At 45.1% G+C, this 20,365-nt stretch overlaps 1 protein-coding gene across 2 annotated transcripts in view; it reads left to right on the forward strand.

The window, feature by feature from the left end:
* LOC126259185 (protein TANC2) overlaps positions 1 to 20,365 on the forward strand; it is a 565,490-nt gene that overhangs the window by 295,718 nt on the left and 249,407 nt on the right. The window lies entirely within an intron of this gene.

The raw sequence follows: 20,365 nt of genomic DNA on the forward strand, positions 1-20,365 counted from the left end.
ATGCTGTCCTCAAACAACGGCAGCGTTTTAATGGGAATGATCCTGTTGGTGGTGGTCAACCATCGCCTTGCTCCCACTTATAAATGACTTACCCAGCCAGATACACTGGTGCGTTTTAACGTGGAGTAAGAACCATGGCTGATTTCTTACATTAGCATATTATCGCCAGAGAAAGAAGCACTAAAGGATAGAAAAAAAATCCGAGAACCAACTAACGATTGGTCCCAAATCTTTGGTTTGACACCCACTAGCCCCCTAACATGAGTCCGCATTATATGAACAGTATTTTTTAAATTTGATTTACTTGGTTCTTTCACATAGCAGTCCTCAATACATTTTTGCTGTTTAGTAGCTTTTAACTTGAAACTTTCTGGCAGATTAAAACTATTTGCTGTGCCAGGACTCAAACCAGGGACTTTCGCCTTTCGAATGCAAGTGCTCTGCCTGTTGAGCCACCCACGTACGACTCACGCCAGTATCTCATCTCTCGGGTCGTGAGTCGAGCTCGGGCACCTCAGTTGGGAGCACCTGCCTGCGCAAGGCAAAGGCCCTGGGCTCGAGTCCCAGTCCGGTGCACAGTTTTAATCTGACGGGAAATATCATATCAGCGCACACTCTGATACACAGTGGAAATTCACTCTGAGGTTTTTAACTGTTTCTCTATCCTCCATGCAGCACTGATGCTACCGTTGTGTCTTTGGTTCCCTTCCGCACACGTGTATTCAGGTGAGAGGACAGCTGCTTTTTATGCGGGTCATACGTACTGTGAAACTTCTACTTTGCACAACATCCGAACTCGGAAACTCGCCTTTACACAAACTCTGCAACTAGCAATAGAGCTGTGATTTTCTCTTGGCCACTTCGCGCCACACATCAGTAAGCAATAGTGTAGGAGTTTAGCCATGCGGGACTAAAGAATGCTGCTACCCTGATATTATAAAATTTGAAAAAGTATCTCAAATATCCTAACTGATATACGAACGACGAAAAATTCTTTTAAGCTAACGATAAAATTTAAGCATTGTATGAAACCCACTTCAATAAGTAAAATCTGTTCACTTCACCATTTCGTCATTGCTCAATTTTGTTCTGGGCGAAAGCTTGCCTTTCTCTGATTGTTTTAGTAAGTTTTTGGTATGGAATCAGGACCGACTCTGTTTAGCTGCATGTCAACAGTCTGTTTGCACTCTTTTCAAGGTAGTTATTAAAATGTAAGTATAAAGATGAGCCGATTCACACAAAGACATGAAAGGAGAGTAAAAACTGTCACCTGCATTTGCCAAAGCGCAGAGGATTTGTCTGTTTACGCATATTCGCGCTCTGCTACCTGAAGGGTAAGCTGCTGAATTCCGTGTCGAATGGTGAATATACTTGACGTAAGACACTTACTTATGAAAGTGAGACTGGAGTCCATTCCGGTGTGCTGCTCTGCACGAGAGCATCTGATGATCGAGTCTCAGATTGACATCGAAATATCGTACCAATTCGACACTTATTCAGCGTGATATCCGAGAACTTGTCCTTCTAAGAAAGTAGTTTGATCAGTGGTCTCCAGGAACGAGGAGGTCGATGTAGCGGAGAAAGAAGAGTGATTGAGGTTCGACCTGTGAAACAATACAAGACAATCCTTGAACTGGCAGGAATGCAATTAATTCTTTAAATAGAAGGAGAAGATGCTTCCATGGCTTCCTTGAGCGGCGAGAGCATCGTGCTGGCTTTCCTCACCCCGCAGTTACTGGCTATCAGCGAGTGGGACGTTTTGTGTATTCTGATAGCGCTATCAGCGAGACGCTGAACCGCCGCAAACACGACGGCCACAGCACACAGACCCTCTGTGTTTTTTTCTGTGTATGCGGGCTCCCGAATGGAATTTAAAGTGGATCTGATTCATTCAGGAGGTGAAGGCCGACCCGCCGCTGCGCCTATCGCTCGCGTTCTTCAACTTTTTGATGCCACTTCCCGTTCATGGCGGCGCGTGCTGGGAATCACCCTTTATATGCCGCTACAGGTATGTCTTTGCTCGCTGTTATAAACTGAGCGCCCTGTGGACGTGTGGGCAGCTAACGAAAGAAATATCCTCGTTTGGAGCTTCGCCATATTTATCACATAGGCTTCAAAATCAATGTTTCTTTTTCTTCTTCTTGGTTGAGGCTCTGTAATGACGCAGCACTCATCGCCTCGTGTCTATAAACAAACACAATACAAACTACGCTGGACATACGTTATTCCTCGTAAGTACTGACATCTATACTGTTAATCACTGAGTCAAACCACACAAATTGGTGTCAAGATCTTGGACTCGTATTGGGAGAGATTCGTTAGATTTTCGTCCAGCTATCTAGATTTAGGTACTCTTTGATTTCCCTAAATCCTGCCTCCTCGAACGACTGCCGTTCAATAAGTGAGGCAACACAATATTTTTCTGAAAGCAGGTTGGATTCATTCCGGATTCCAGTACACCAAGTATTTTCCACTCTTTTGGCTAAAAAATCCTATTTTTCAACATAATCTTCGATCAACGCGACGACTTTACGCCTTCTTACTGGGATGGGGAGGGGGGGGGGGGAGACCTGTGTGCACGTATGGTACCACTCTACTGGTCGATGTCGCAACCAACGTCTTACTACACCAATAACCTCCCCATCATCCACGTACCGCTTACTGCAGATAGCAATCGCAAAGTACGAGATCTTCGCTGTAGGGTGAATGAGGAAGAAAAGTCCATTGAGTTTTTGTGAACTCCTCTCTGTGCGCAGAATTATGTGAGGCTTTGCGTTGTCATGAAGAAGGACAACTTCATTTGCATTTCTATGACGACGAATACGATGAAGTCGTTTCATCTATTTCTTGAGAATAGCACAATACACTTCAAGTTTGTGCGACCGTGTCGCGATGATGAAAGACGCCTCGCCTACCGGTGCTTTTGTTCACTGTCAGGTCTCCGTAGACATTCTGCAAGGGCCTATAAATATCTGCGATACTCTGGTTTCCCACCGAAAAAAAACTCAATGGCAGCTCTCTACTTGGAACCCAACTCCGTTACGGACGCCATTTTGGAGCCTGTGTAAAGCGCCGCCACCCATCGGAACTTCATGAAACTATAGGGGCTGGAGCGGAAATATTCCACATAGTCCCACAAAAAATTCCGCATTTTTTCGGCCGAAATTGCCCGAGGAAAAAATGTGTTGCATTACGTATCGAACGCCCCTCATAGTAAGGCCAAGGTTGATTTCTCCTCTCATCCTCCTGTAGCTAAGAGAGAGCGCCGTCTCTAATGACCTTGATGTCGACGGGACGTTAAAATTCTAATCGTGCTTCCTCTTATGGGTCCTCGTCCTCCATTGGCTTCTTTCCCCCGCCCCCCCCCCAACTGCGTTTTTTCCTCTCCTTCCGCCCCCTTTCCTTTCCCGACGTCTGTCCAGGTCCCCCCCCCCTCCCCCTCCTAATCTGCCCTCGGCTGTGGTATATCATTTTTGTGAAAATTTTGTAGTGCAGTGTTCAAGTGAATGTTCAGTGTTGTTCGTCTTTCCAAAGTGTTGCGAACAGAAACCATGCTGTCGCTGGGTGTAAATTTTATATCTCTTGTGAACAGAAACCAGACTGTCACCCTGTTATTTTAATTGTACGTCTATTCTTTTGCCTGTCTGCTTCATATGTATTTTATTAGCTTCATCAACCCTCTGTTTTATGTTTGAATTACACGTTTTCTACCATTTTACCATTTAACTCACCGATTTTATCGCCTGTTTTTATTATTATCCTCATCTTTTTATAACAAATTCTGTAGGCTGAAGAGCGGCGTACTAAGCTGCTGCCAGCCCGCCCCCTTCGGGGGGAATCGAAACACAATAAAGAAAAAAAAAAACCTCTGTCGAACGTAGTAACTGAGCGGTAAGACAAGATAAGCGTATCCATGGGGATCCGGTTCCCATTTTCCGACTGTTAATATTGGCTGCGTTTCCGTTTCATTTAGATTGGTTATATAAGCGTTCACAGTTTCCGTAATCTATCAAGTCAAAATTCTCTTTCGAGTGGGGGACTGTGTTTGGCGCTTCCTGTGCTAGTCGTTACTGCTCTTCCAGTCTAGGGGCCCCAACTTCACCTTACTGAAATCTACTTTTCCTCTGCCATTCTTCTTAGATGAACGTACAAAATGAGATGTGCTTTTTGCTGTATCGCCTATATATTCGTTCTTTCTTTTCTTGGTGTCTTTGTTCCAAACAGTTCATGACGGAAATGTTCCTTCAACAGCTCCTTGATCGTTTCCCTCTCATAGCCTTACATGTTGAGTCGCACACGTTTAATTATCTCGCATCGACAACCCAGGGGCGTCGCCTTATCGAAGGCTCCTTCAGATTTTTAGAGAGATTATACAGGAAGAGACAGGAAAAATAACACAGAAATAAGGACTGGGGTACAAATACGAAGTATAAGCGTACCAGGGTCGAAGACCAAAATGGACAAAATACTCATATTTTGAAAACCTGTACCAGCTATGGAGGTGTTTAGCACCGCCAGAGAAAAGAGGGAAAAATGAGCAACAGCGATGCAAGCTGAGGAGAAAAAGAGTTGACAGTAAGATGCAAAAAACAGACCACACGTGCTAGCTCCGAAATTCGGTAGAAAGTCTTCTTTTTCGTCATCATCGTTCTGAACGGCTTGATCGATACATCACAGTACCCTCTTCATTTCAGAGTATCACTAGCACCCAACGTCTCCAGTTTTTTGCCGAATGTATTCCAATCTCTGACTTCCACTACAGTTTTTTACTCTCTTCAGTTGTCTCTAATACTGTGGGAGTTACTCCCTGATCTCTTAACACGTGCTGTCATTCCAGTAAATGTTTACCACTTATTCATCTCCTCGTAGATTCTCTGAGAACCTCATCAGATCTCATCAGCCCACTTTTCAGAAGCCCACACCCCACACAATTGGTTTCCCTTCTGTGTTTTCCCTAGTGCGTGAATCATTTACATACAAGTGATGTTGTGCAGACCAACATTCTCAGAAATGTCTTCCTTAAATTAAGGCATATGTTTGATACAAGTAGATGTCTTTTAGCGAGGAATGTCCTGTTCTTCTGTGCTAATCTTCTTCTTCTGTCGTCCTCACTTCTTCCGTTACGCGTTAGTTTGCTACCAAGGTAACAGAATGCCTTCACTTCATCTACCACTTGGTCCTCAATTTGATGCTAATTTTGTCGCTAATCTCATTTGTACTTATTCTCAATATTTTCGTCTTTTCTTTGGTATAATTTTGATTCATATTCTTTGTTCATTAGCGAATTTCTTTTCACCTTGAATTTATACATCTCTGAACCTGTCTTTTATTTCCTTCGTTGCTTCCTCGCGATATAGATTGAATAATAGGGGAGAAGATAAATAAAATGTTCCACGCTGGCTGTTAAAGTGATTTTGTTAAAAAGTCACTGCCGGTTTCACATAAATAGAGATGCATCTACAGGTGATCAGTTATTTAAACAGCCGTGGCGCGGCAAAGTGATTACTTGGAGCCCAGTTCCATCGTTCATAGTCAAAATAGAAACAAATAGCACGCTAAAAACGATAGTCCATGATTAAATCACTTTGCCGTAGTATAAGTGTTTAAAAAGCCTGTCACCTGAAGATGCATCTATACTGATGCGAAACCAGCAGTGGCGTTTTAATATAATTACTCTGACAGCCAGTGCAGAAGATTTTATTCACCATGTGGAATTCTGGCTGCTGTTATCCCATCTTTAAAATAATAGTGGAAAAGACTGCTTCACAGTTTTACGAACTGCTGCCTGTTACATGATTTAAATACGTTAGACGCAGTCTTTAAAGGAAGTTACCTGTTTTTGTACGACATAATTCACAGGAGCACTGTTGACATTATGTCACAATAAGAAGCGTTATCTTCTACGCAGACGTAGATACTTCCGCTGTCACTCATTCAGTTGTTGACGTTATGCTAAACGGAGTTTCGCAGTTTTTAAGAAACTAGTCACGTTTGGGGTCAACGAGATTCTTCCCTCCATCTGCCATCCTGAGTGATGTTTACCTATGCTTTCTTTAATTAATTTTTAGAGGAATACTAGAAATAGTTGTTTCAGAGACGTGGTGGGACAGTGGTCGGAACACTATACCCGCATTCGGGAGGTCGGTGGTTCATATCCACATCCGGCCATTTCATATTTAGGATTTCTGTGGTTTTCCGTAGTAATTTAACGGAAAAGGACCGATTCTTTTCCGTCTCCGACTCAATTCGAGATTGCACTTCGCCTACAATGACCCGTCGTCGACGGGTCGTTAGATCGCAATCAACGCTGCCTTCCTTTATCCTTCAAAGAGCTCGCGGACATTCCCGTACGTATCCCAGTCGACTTAGTCTGAGCTGCATGTGTAACGATCAAGTCGGCGGCGGGCCAAATTAATCTTCCTTTTTCTTTTTGTCAGCCGGTGAGCTGTCTCTTCAATCTTCAAACCTTTCTCTCGACTATAAGTAAAACTTGGAAAAAGAGACGAAAATGCCTGCCTCTAGCTTTCAATGCACCAGTGAGGGAACGATGTTTTATTTTGCTCCGCTTTCCTATCTGTCTTGCAGTGGGTCTGATTGTATTCTCTGACTTTCCTCGAGTGCGCCTTTTCCGATCAGAGGGCTATGAATCATTCCCCTGCTTTCAGGCAACTTGTTAATTTTTTGCGCGTTGCAACACGGCAGGCTCACGGGCCCGCACGGAAGATTTGGCCGCGGGCGGTCTGCGGTTAGCCGAGCGTAAAGCGCTTGCGGTCTGCGAGAGGAGACAACGTCTTACAGAAACCGAAAGGCGAAAGGCGGGCTCGCCTTGTGACGCGACACGGCACGCAATGTTGCAGCCGGCGAAAGTGGTTCATTCGCTAATAAATGACGCAATGGACGCTGGCCTTTCGACCGCAGCGGGGAGCAGGGGTTTTTAAAATTATAGGCGCCTTTGTAACGCGTTATAATACAGCTTGATTAAATGAAACTTTCGCTGTTGAGTTCAGAGTCACTACACCGATACAAGGTACTGTAGGTGGATGCACAACAAGCGAAAAATGAGCCCACACTACGCTCTACCGTCATCGCTTACTAGAGAAAATTGACGGCAGCGTAATTTCAGTAGTCAATAGCTATCCGACGAACCTCACCACCGCAGAAAATAATGAGGGAAATCACAAAACGAATAATTATTGAGAACTAACTAACAAAAATCCGAGTGCCGTTAGCAGATGATAAACGTACACGGACTTTTAGATGAAGTATGGCGTGGCACACATCTGCCATTGTCTTTCCTCTTTTGAATACAATGACATTTTTCCGTTCTTCTTGTTTCAAATTAAGAATTTTTAATAGATATTTGAGGTGGATGAATGCGAGACACTTTGATCACAGTGCATTTGATGATCTTACACCCCTACATTGACAACATTGTTACAACAGCTTAAAATGAAAGAAGTCAGTTGTATGCATTGGAATGGCACTTGCAAATCCAGAGCGAAGCAATGCTTGACACAAAGATCATACACCCTCTATAAACGAATATTTTAAACATTTTCTCCAAACTTTGAGGCCTGGAACAAGTCTAGGGACATGCCAGAGAGTACCGAGAATACAATAGCTCTGAAAACGCGCTTCTGTAAATATGACAATTTACGTTCCACTCTTCAAATACTTCCGTGATCAATGTTGCACTAAGTGAAAGTCTTTCAAATGGGGGACTTACGCAACGAGTAAAATTTTCGAATATTTTGTCCGTTTTTGCAGGTAATCTGTACAAGACTAACGATGTACTGATGGATTAACCGATTCATTCTTGAAGATAAAATATAGGTTGGTAGGCAGCGCCATGTTCAATTTCTTCTTACACAGCCGTCATTTCGATGCCTTTGCTGGAACCTTTTGGTGTTCCTGGTTAGCTGTTCATCTGCACTACCGACCAGAAGATTCGAGCAGATGGGCCGAACTGTCGACTGTGTAAGAAGAAACTGAACATGACGCGGCCTAACAACGTAGAGTTTATCTTCAATGACAACGGCTGTGAAAACCTGCAGACTTACGTGACCCTGTGTTGCTACAGCGCTACGTATACTGATATACCTCCTTGGGTCTGCCAACAGACGCCAAATTCCCCTCTCATCATTTGATGATGACGTGGAAGGGGATGCAGTAGCACACACACCTATAACTGTCTAGTACAGTGTAGCTCTCTGTTACGTCCTGACGACGACAGCAAAATGCAGCGCGGATTCTGATTATGCCTATAATTTGGGTATCCTGTTGGGCATAAGTTTGTAGGTGTATAACGATCTCTATTTTGTGTACATCACTGATGAACGTGTTAAAAGTAATACTGCGCAAACTACGTGGACGAGCTATTTTTAAAATGGAACAGTGTGCCTTTCTTCTCCTTTGAGTAAAATTTCCTGACACTTTCGAATTTCGAGATCTCAGTTTTTTTCTGTTGAATTCTCACCCTACTGGACGAATTGCGCTTTGTAGCACAAGTTTTAGATGTGAAGACGATCTGTGCAGCACAGATTTTATGTTGACTATGCTACAAATATAGCATCTATCAGAGATCATTGGAACGGCGGAAAGTTCCACAGGACTGGAAGAAGGCCCAGGTCATAGCAATCTATAAAAAGGGTAGAAAATCGGATGCACATAATTACCGGCCAATTTCACTGACATCGATTTCTTGTAGAGTCATGGAACATATTTTGTGTTCAGACATACTGACCTTTCTAGACCCTGAGACGCTCATCCGCAGAAACCAGCACGGTTTTAGGAAACAGCGATCATGCGAGACACAGGTGGCCCTCTTTGCGCATGATATACAACAGGCTCTAGATACCGGCTTCCACGTTGTTGCCATATTTCTCGACTTTCGATAGGCGTTCGACTCATTTCCGCACTGTCGCTTGCTACAAAAAGTGCGCGCTAACGGTCTATCCAATGACATATGCGGTTGGATGGAAAGTTTTCTAACAGACAGGGAGAAGTATGTCGTCCTGAACGGGGTAACTTCAACAGAAACAAGAGTAACTTCAGGTGTGCCCCAGGGCAGCGTAATAGGTCCTCTGCTTTTTACGATTTACATAAACGATCTGGTTGATGGTGTTGACAGCGGCCTTAGACTGTTTGCCGATGATGCTGTAGTCTACAGGAAAGTAGTATCACAAGAAAGTTGTGAACAAATCAATTAGAATTTGCAGAAAATAAATGCGCGGTGTACTGACAGGCAGTTATCTCTCAATATTAGTAAGTGTAACCTACTGCGTATAACAAGGCGAAAATCCCCGTTAATGTATGAGTACAAAATAAATGATCAGTCTTTGGAAGCGGTAACATCAGTCAAGTATCTGGGTGTGACTATTCGAAATGATCTCAAATGGAATTATCAGATTACACAAGTAACGGGTAAGACGAACTCTAGATTGCAGTTTATTGGTAGAATCCTAAAGCGATGCAGTTCTTCAACAAGGGAAATAGCTTACAATATGTTAGTTCGTCCAGTCTTGGAGTATTGTTCGTCTGTGTGGGACCCTTACCGCTTGGGTCTGATTCAAGAGATTGAGAAGGCCCAAAACAGAGCGGCAAGATTCGTGACTGGTACATTTAGCCATCGCGAGAGCGTTACAAATCTCATAGAAAGTTTGAAGTGGGACACACTTGCAGATAGGCGACGCGCTAAACAGAAGGGGCTGCTCACTAACCACCAACTTTCAAATCGTGTAATGATCATCATTCAAAGATAAGGGATATAAGAGCTCGTACTGAGGCGTTCAGACAGCCGTTTTTCCCTCGCGCGATCCGCGAGTGGAACAGAGGGGGGAAATATGACTTTGGCGCGAATTGTGCCCTCCGCCACACACCGCTTGGTGGCTAGCGGAGTATATATGTAGATGTAGATTGGAACCGGATATCTCTCTCTTTCCTAGCTGTTATTCCGTCTTATGGGGTCCGATCTTTTTTCATATATTCTAACTTTGTGAGTGCAGAAGGACTCCTGGCAAAGTCTCTCAGCAGTTTACAAAAGCACTGGAAGAAGAAATGTAGGAATACCATACAAAATATGGAGTACCGAATAGACAATTCGCCTAGTACGCGAAATGATGAGGGGGGGGGGGTATGCGGTAGTTTCCAAGAGGTTAAAACTGTGTGCTGGACCGAGACCCGAACCTGGAACCTTGCTGTTACCGACAGAGCTTTCAGCCACGACTCACATCTGTGTGTTCACCAATACCTCTCTCCTACCATCCGGCTCTTCTGCACACCCGTTACTTAATCTATCTACTTTAATTATTTGTCGAGCGCGGAGTATACGTGCGATGCTGGCCGGCATTTCAGCAGCAGGTACAACGACCGTGACAACAGGAATTCCTTTGCAAACTATGCGAGCGAAATATACGCGCGTGGTTCACAGAAGACGTCGGTGGCTTCTGTCGGCCCCTAAGGCGCTGCTCATAGCTTCCCACAAGAGCGCTGCGCGGCTGAGCCATTAGGCGCTGACACGCCGTCACAACGCTAATTCTCCTAGCCGCCGCAGCGCGCGCTCGGAGAATTCCACCGCCAGACAAATGCCGCGAGCTTTTTTCCCGCGGGTTCTAGCGGCGAGATGGGCGCAGCTACTGCGAAAATTGCACTCGGCAACAGCCTCATTTTCTGTGTCCTCTGCTGTGCGCCGCGTCTTTTGTTCCACGCCTACAGCAGCTGCTGGAGCGTGGCGCTACCTTCACCCGTCTGCCTTTGTGCTCAAAATCACCAGTTCGCTGAGCCTTGCAGCTCAATTGTAACGTATCATTCCTGGCCGCTGCCATGTGCTCTACCTTTGTCTGTTGTGGACGCCAAAGCCAGTTTCCAGTAACTCGGGGAATGTGACTTTTTCCAGTCCAGAGATGATGCGGCAGACTTTCTGTAATCCTTGTGTGGGCTGCAGTCGGCACCTGCTAAGCTGGCTTATGAGCTAGTGGCTTCCCCAGCACCCGTTACGAAAGGAACTTTTAAGAAGCCCTGGCAGATTGGAGCGCCTACAAGCGGGTGCAGGAAATTCCTGCATTTCTGCTTCTTAGTCTGGTTGATGAAACAATGTTCGTGCAGCGGCTTGGAGTTCACGAAAACGAGGAATCTGCTCGCGGCCGTCGCAGGTGTGGTAGGCAGTTAATGGGCGTTTGTTACAGAGGCGATTTCTTAAGAGTTTTGCATATGTCGTCAGGAATGAATGATCCTTCGTGACATACACTTATTTTACAACTAGCTGCTACCCACAGCTACGCTCACATGCCAGTAGTTTTGTCATGAGTGATGGTGAGTAAATAGAACTACTATACGTAAGTAAACTATTGTACATGCAATAACGTCAGCTGCCCTCAGTGTCTGGCCTTTCGGATAAGCATACCTCGTGATGACGAAATAAATCTCGGGTGAACAGCCTGGTATGAGTGTGCATAGGACACAATATTTCGGCAATCGACCACGTTGCCATCATCAGGTGCGCTGATGTACTGACCGGCGGTGGGCCGGGGCCAGGTATACTACGGTGAATACTACGAGCAGACAGAAGGAGAAGCCATGGGGAGTCCACTCTCACCAGTTGTCGCAAATATGTACATGGAACATTTCGAGGAGGAAGCTCTTGAATCAGCACATCTAAAACCCATCTATTTCTGTAGATATGTGGATGATACCATCATTATCTGGCCTCATGGAAGAGATAAACTGGCGGACTTCCTCACACATCTCAACTCCAGACACGAGAATATTAAGTTCACCATGGAGATCGAAACGGATGGGATGCTCCCTTTCCTATATGTTTTGATTAGAAGACGAGCTGACGGCACTTTGGGCCACAGCGTGTATAGGAAGAGGACGCACATCGATTTACACCTACATGCTGATAGCTTCCACCACCCGACACAGAAGAATGGCGTGCTCAAAACTCTTGTACACAGAGCTCACACCATCTCCGACAGGGACAGTCTCCAACAAGAATTGGACCATCTGAAGACCGTGTTTCGGAGGAAGGGTTACAAGGAAGGGAAAATTCGGAAGGCTCTACATCCCACACCTGCAGCACCGGCGGAAACTGAGGATTAACCTCAGGAGGCGGCGGCCTTGGCTATTATTCCGTTTTGTGGGGCCTTATCCGGAAAAATTGGACGCATTTCACGTAAACTCCAAGTGAAAACCATCTTCCGTCCTCCAAGCAAAACCAAGAGCCTTCTTGGTAGTGTCAAGGACAACCTTGGTGTATGTAAATCAGGGTTTTATCAGATACCTTGCCAGTGCGGTAGTGTATACTTAGGGCAGACCATTCGTACCATTGAGGACCGATGCCGAGAACATCAGCGGTACACTAGACTGCAACAGCCCAGTAAGTCGGCAATCGCTGAGCATTGCCTGTCGGAACTCCACAACTTGGATTATGACCAAACCAAAGTCCTGACACAGACTTCCAAATACTGGGACTGTGTCATCCAAGAAGCCATAGAGATTAGAGTAAGGGAGCCACAACTAAATCGTGACAGCGGGTACATCCTTAGCAAGGCGTGGGAACCCGCGATCACACAGATTAAGAAGAAAAAGGATATTTCCCAGAGTGTACCGACTTCGGGGGAGGAGGGAAGAATAACGAGAGCGGTGCCGGCAGACCCTCCTGAACGAGAAGATCTAGGACGCAGCGCCCAGACGGCGGGAGAACGGACGCTGTACCTGGACCGCGCGCGGGGCGCGGACTGCACCGACTCATAGGAAACGCCTGAGGGAGGAGGGGGATTGTCCTATATATACACTCCTGGAAATGGAAAAAAGAACACATTGACACCGGTGTGTCAGACCCACCATACTTGCTCCGGACACTGCGAGAGGGCTGTACAAGCAATGATCACACGCACGACACAGCGGACACACCAGGAACCGCGGTGTTGGCCGTCGAATGGCGCTAGCTGCGCAGCATTTGTGCACCGCCGCCGTCAGTGTCAGCCAGTTTGCCGTGGCATACGGAGCTCCATCGCAGTCTTTAACATTGGTAGCATGCCGCGACAGCGTGGACGTGAACCGTATGTGCAGTTGACAGACTTTGAGCGAGGGCGTATAGTGGGCATGCGGGAGGCCGGGTGGACGTACCGCCGAATTGCTCAACACGTGGGGCGTGAGGTCTCCACAGTACATCGATGTTGTCGCCAGTGGTCGGCGGATGGTGCACGTGCCCGTCGACCTGGGACCGGACCGCAGCGACGCACGGATGCACGCCAAGACCGTAGGATCCTACGCAGTGCCGTAGGGGACCGCACCGCCACTTCCCAGCAAATTAGGGACACTGTTGCTCCTGGGGTATCGGCGAGGACCATTCGCAACCGTCTCCATGAAGCTGGGCTACGGTCCCGCACACCGTTAGGCCGTCTTCCGCTCACGCCCCAACATCGTGCAGCCCGCCGCCAGTGATGTCGCGACAGGCGTGAATGGAGGGACGAATGGAGACGTGTCGTCTTCAGCGATGAGAGTCGCTTCTGCCTTGGTGCCAATGATGGTCGTATGCGTGTTTGGCGCCGTGCAGGTGAGCGCCACAATCAGGACTGCATACGACCGAGGCACACAGGGCCAACACCCGGCATCATGGTGTGGGGAGCGATCTCCTACACTGGCCGTACACCACTGGTGATCGTCGAGGGGACACTGAATAGTGCACGGTACATCCAAACCGTCATCGAACCCATCGTTCTACCATTCCTAGACCGGCAAGGGAACTTGCTGTTCCAACAGGACAATGCACGTCCGCATGTATCCCGTGCCACCCAACGTGCTATAGAAGGTGTAAGTCAGCTACCCTGGCCAGCAAGATCTCCGGATCTGTCCCCCATTGAGCATGTTTGGGACTGGATGAAGCGTCGTCTCACGCGGTCTGCACGTCCAGCACGAACGCTGGTCCAACTGAGGCGCCAGGTGGAAATGGCATGGCAAGCCGTTCCACAGGACTACATCCAGCATCTCTACGATCGTCTCCATGGGAGAATAGCAGCCTGCATTGCTGCGAAAGGTGGATATACACTGTACTAGTGCCGACATTGTGCATGCTTTGTTGCCTGTGTCTATGTGCCTGTGTTTCTGTCAGTGTGATCATGTGATGTATCTGACCCCAGGAATGTGTCAATAAAGTTTCCCCTTCCTGGGACAATGAATTCACGGTGTTCTTATTTCAATTTCCAGGAGTGTACATCTGGCGCCGGCCCACCGCCGGTCAGTACAACAGCGCACCTCATGATGGTAACGTGGTCGGTAGCCGAAATATTGTGTCCTATGCACACTCATGCCAGGCTGTTCACCCGAGATTTATTTCGTCATAAAATACGCCTGGAGAAATTGAAGAATCACATACTTCGTGATGTCCCACAGCACGAAAACGCAGCATACACATTGTCGTTACCGAGCGGTGCATGTAGAGTCGCGTGGGTGTAGTGCACATCTATGTGCCTCGTGCTGTTGAAGTAGCTATACATTATACAACTTGTGCATCACACAACAAATTTAATAATGTTGTAATTCTGTCAGAGGCAGCAAAGGACTGGAAGAGTAGCTGAACGGAATGGACAGTGTCTTGAAAGGAGGATGTAAGATGAACATCAGCAAAAGCAAAACGAGGATAATGGAATGTAGTCGAAATCAGTCACGTGATGCTGAAGGAATTAGATCAGGAAATGAGACACTGAAAGTAGTAAATTAGTTTTGCTATTTGAGGGGCAAAATGACTGATGATGGTCGAAGTAGGAAGGATATAAAATGTAGACTGGCTATGGCAAGAAAAGCGTTTCTGAAGAAGAGAAATTTGTTAACAACGAGTATAGATTTCAATGTCAGCAACTCTTTTATGAAAGTATTTGTATGGAGTGTAGCCATGTATGGAAGTGAAACACAGGCGATAAACTGTTTAGGCAACAAGAGAATAGAAGCTTTTGAAATGTGTGCTACAGAAGAATGCTGAAGATTAGATGGGTAGATCGCGTAACTAATGAGGATGTACTGAACAGAACTGGGGAGAAGAGGAATTTGTGGCGCAACTTGACTAGGAGAAGGAATCGGTTGGTAGGAGACGTTCTGGGCATCAAGGGATGACCAATTTAGTATTGGAGGGAAGCGTTGATGGTAAAAATCGTAGAGAGAGACCGAGAGATGAATACACTAAGCAGATTCAGAAGGATGTAGGTTGCAGTAGTTATTCGGATATGAAGAGGCTTGCACAGGATAGAGTAGCATGGAGAGCTGCATCAAACCAGTCTCAGGACTGAAGACCACAACAACAACAAACATGGTTTATTTTTACTGGTGTAAAAAAAGACGTCCCACACTCTGCTTCGATCTCTTAGGAATAGACTTACTTTTTTCCTTTCTAAAGTAGCCTACGTTCTTCCTCATATTTCAAGCTACCTCCATACCAAATTTCATCGAAATCAGATCATCTGTTTAGTCGCGAAAAGGTGACAAACACACCTTCGCATTTATAAGATTAGTAATGAGAGAAGTTTAAAAGAGTTCGTAGCTGTGTTCCCATGTGCGGGTACAGAATTCTAATCAATCATTTTCTGGTTATCTAGGTGAGCGTTACAGTTTTGTGGCCGTGTCCGTGCTCCGTAGGCAGAGGCCTCTTAGACCACTTATTGTAATCCTAAATGGGTTGGGGGTCAGGATCTCCTATGCTTAAAAGCAAACGATATCCTGGATGTTTTCTGTTGAAAGTAAACTTTCGAAAAGCGTAGGCAGGAAGGGAAACTTTGCTGAGGAATACTATTAATAGGAGCGTTGAAAATATCTGCATTGCATATTCTGACAAAGTCTAACCTACTTTCACCTTTCCTCAGTTGTCCTAAATTGTAATCAGCTAAAATATTATAAGACAGTACAAGATTATATGACGTCACAAGATTACCGAATTGCCAGACATATTTTTAATTCTCGGCTTGCTGGTTTGATTCCTGGCACGTGTAATTTTCATAACTGTCTGCCGGTTGACATGAAATTTCGCAATACCTACTTACACCTGCACAACCCCCAAGACACTGACATCCTCTCACACAACTGCAAGGCAGATGTTGAGATATTACCCCTCCTTATGATTAAATAGAAATATTGTTGGCTAAAAGATTTATTTACATTCCTACCCAACATTGTTTATGATGTAAGCAGATCAGAATGCGGCAAGTTTTTAAAAAATAATTTTTTTAAACATATCGCTTTACTTCAATCAGTTGACACGTATGAAAATGCCACGGGCCTAATCAAGAACCCTATGACGAAGAAAAAGGCTTGGCAGTTGGGTAATCTTGCGATGTCATATTACCTTGTACTGTCCTAGGATATCGGAGCTGCGTGTGACCTAGGACAATTGCCCAAAAGTGAAAGTAGGCTACAGTTATGGTAAGACGCGAGGTGTCTCAGAACATACAAATCACCCCTGCTGAGGTACACTGTCAGAGGCATGGATACTGAAACAACTTCGTGGGGCGGTTTGACAGGTGAATGAAATCCGATCGATGGGCAGCAGTCGGGAGTGTAAGGAGATCATCGTGGGCTATGTGGGTGTGGAGGCGATGAGTATATTTTCGGGAGAGAAACTTCGTCAGTGATTCATGAGTTCTTCAGCAAGTGCATTTGTGCGGACAAAGAACTCTGCTAATTCTTCCGGTTTTCTCGGCGGTTTAGTGAATGCTCGCGTGTTCTTTAGGAAGATACCTCGTAGCACTGCGCGGAGACATTAACAAGCTGGCTTTGATGCTTTATAAAAGTGACTGACTCGATAGATTTACTTGAGGGCAATACGTTACTGTTTTATTGCTTTAAATATATATTGTAAGAGTCTCAGTGACGATTAGTCAAACAAGATAACTAGTTTCAACCAGTTAATTGTCAACTTCAGATCTTGTTATTCACGAGTTGTGAGAAGTCAGATTTCTTCAAAAAGAACAGTCACAAGAAATTTGATTTTTCTCAACTCGTGATGGAACAGATCTGAGGATGATTATTAAAGTGATCGTAACTAGTTATCATGTGCGACTAATTGCAGCTGAGGCTGTTACAATAAATATTTTAAAAAAATGTATACAGCTGCCGTACCTCTCATGACACCGTCAACAATACATTGCATTTGTTTCTGTTGAAACGTGAAGCGTGGTGTTCCTGTGTGTCTTTTATCTTTGACTTTGAACTGTTATCCTCTTTCCCGTTTTTGTTTGTGTGGGAGTCAGCAGAAGCAGTTGCTAGGAGTCAGCTGGAGAAGATGTATGTACTGTTATATCACGCTACATCTGCCAGACTAGTGATAGGATCTCGAAACCTCTCTGAAAGTAGTTGCATTGATACAAGACATTTATTAGAAATGAAGAAGTAGAGACATTTTTAACTCTGTGTCGTGGGTAGAAGCGAGGCTGGTGACCATTTTTAGACTGACTTAATGGTGTAACAGCGCGGAGGGGTAATTCGTGTCCACCAATAAAAATAGCCGCCTAATTTATCTCGCGCGCAGCAAACCGCTAAGAGCCGCGGCCGGACTTCCCCACGGAAGCTCCAATGACGGGATGGAAAAAACGTGTTACTGAGTCTGCCAGTATATTCACCGAGTGAGGTGGTCATTACGGCGAGGAGTTGCGTTCAAAGTCCCGTCCGTTCCCCGTTATTCACGCGTTTCGTAGTTTCGCCATCTCACCTGGCAGATTCCTTCAAAGACCGCCACGGCCAATTTATTGCCACCCCTCCGTCTACGCATCCCATATCCTAATCATATGACCTATTTTGTCTCAAATGACTACAGTTTCTTATGGGACATAGGGCTCTTAACACCTCCTTCTGCTCTTAGCATTGCAATCACTTTTTACAGCTTGCTGTCAGCGATTCCATTGGTTGAAGGACGAAAGTTTGAGTTTTAAATCCAGCGACGACGAGGTGACTGAAGATGGTACTGCAGTTTCATTTTTGTGTGTGCAAACATGGCCATGCAAGAACGCCTCCTACTATTGCAAAAAAGTACGGCTGACAGTCGCCTTGGGAACGTGTAACTGTAAATGCAAAGGGTCAGAGTAGCATGACGTTTTGAGGGCCTTGAGAGAACCGACAAAGAAAAGTATTTCATATATAAGAAACTATCAGCCTCTATTGCGGTAATGAAACCGGTTTCAGCCCATGTAATTGAGCCTTCTTCAGAAGATAAACCTGATTCTATAATATGTCTACGAGGGCATGGTCTAGAAATAAAACTAAAACAGCCTGAACAAAACTAAAACAACCTGAATAAAACTCAAACAGCCTGAATAGGCTGTTTTATTTCTAGACCATGCCCTCGTAGGCATATTATAGAATCAGGTTTATCTTCTGAAGAACGCTCAATTACATGGGCTGAAACCTAGGTAAAGGTTGGTTTCATTACCGCAGTCGAGGCTGATAGTTTCTTATATATTAGATTATCAGGATTGGTGACTGGGCAGCAATGTTGAAACTACTAAAAAGTATTTCAGTTTCTTGTCTTCTGCTGCCAGTTTCACAGGCTGCCCATAAAAATTCCCACATACAAATCATGTATCCCTCATTAATTGAAATAAGTCTGTTCAATGATGCAAACGTATTCCTCCGGAACTTCTTGTGCGAAAACCGTAATTGTAACTCCTTGCAGTTATTTGTATTTTCAAACTGATATTCATAACAGACAATGTCAACGCTAATCTAAGATGTTCGCGTTTAAATATTCCACTATGGTAAGCCATGTCATTGTATTCCACTTAAATAAAATTGACATTACACAGACTAGGCGTACTGCGTACAGTAACGAATTTTTTTATTCTTTGTGTTATTCTCTGGTCAACTTAAATTGACGAGTTAACTACGCAAAACACTCAAAATCATTTGGACTCGTAAAGAAAGAAAAAGCAGTAGTAAAATCAAGTGTGTGACACAAGGTTCAAAAATGTAATAAAGACTTCTGTCCGCATCCCTAAAACCCCTCTCCACGCGATCCACTGAATGAACGGACCTAACGTAATGTCAGTGCTAATTCGCCAACAGGCCCCTGGGAATCGCAGAACGCAGCCAGCATGACACGCACGTGTGGCGGGTTGAGGCTATTCAGGAACGGGTGAGATCGAGCCGGTGGTCGCGACCGCGACGCACTGTGTAACTGCTCGCTGGGACCACGTTATTACGGGACTCAGCGTTATGCGTAATGTGCTGCTCGTATTTCAGAGATAACCACGGGTAATTGATGGCGCGCGCTCCGCTGGTGGGCGTGACGTTTTTACTGCTGCACCCTTTATCTGCGCTCGCGAGAACAGCAAATACTCATACGTTACCGGGAGACCTCATTAACGGAAGAGAATCGTCAACACGTGGCATAGAAACATGTGCTACTCAATAATCACTGCTAACACGCAAAGAGATAGTATTTTGTTGTGTGGTATCGATATTGATACGTTTGTCATAGTCATCTTGTACCGTCTACCTTCAACGGCAAGCTCTCTGGGCTCTATTCTCTCCCAGTCTTCTCTGTTCTCAATGCTTTCTTCCTCTACTTCTAGCCTGTTGTCCATTAGCCACCACCTTGGTGGTTCATAATGAGTTATCTTCCTAACACTTTCATTTCTCCTCTGATTATAAAAAAGATTAAATAGCACTGGTCATTTGTATTAGATAATTTTTTTACAAAAATATTGAAAGAAAAACAATTTTTCGTACAAATTGTTTTTATTTTTGACGAAATAGTTCACATATGAACGGCCGGAAGACAGTGTCCAACGAGCATAATATTTCGGCAGGCGACTACGTCGCCTTCACCAGGTGCGCTGGCGACCTGAACTGAAATGCTGGGTTGGAAACATGCATCCGGCCGTTCACCTGTAAGATATTTCGACATACAACACGCCGGGAGAACCTGAACAATCACGTTTTATTTTTTTCTCGAAATATTCGTCTTTAAAATTTGCCCATATTTCCTGAAATTCTAACCAAATCTGGAAATTTTTTTCTGCTCTGATGTCCTTACCTTCAAAAAATGGTTTTGAGAGTTTTGACTAACTTCTTGTCCGCCCCTGGTAGCTGAGTGGTCAGCGCGACACAATGTCAATCCTACGGGCCTGGGTGCAATTCCCGGCTGGGTCGGAGATTTTCTCCGCTCAAGGACTGGGTGTTGTGTTATCCTAATCATCATCATTTCATTCCCATCGACGCGCAAGTCGCCGAAGTGGCGTCAAATCGAAAGACTTGGACCCGGTGAACGGTGTACCCGACGGGAGGCCCTAGTCACACGACATTTACATTTTCACTAACTTCTTGAGATGATGAAAATCACTGTCCTTGCATTTTTTTGTTTGACATAAGGGATTAAATAGAG

Source organism: Schistocerca nitens, chromosome 5, assembly GCF_023898315.1.
Source record: "Schistocerca nitens isolate TAMUIC-IGC-003100 chromosome 5, iqSchNite1.1, whole genome shotgun sequence".
Lineage (NCBI taxonomy): Eukaryota > Metazoa > Arthropoda > Insecta > Orthoptera > Acrididae > Schistocerca > Schistocerca nitens.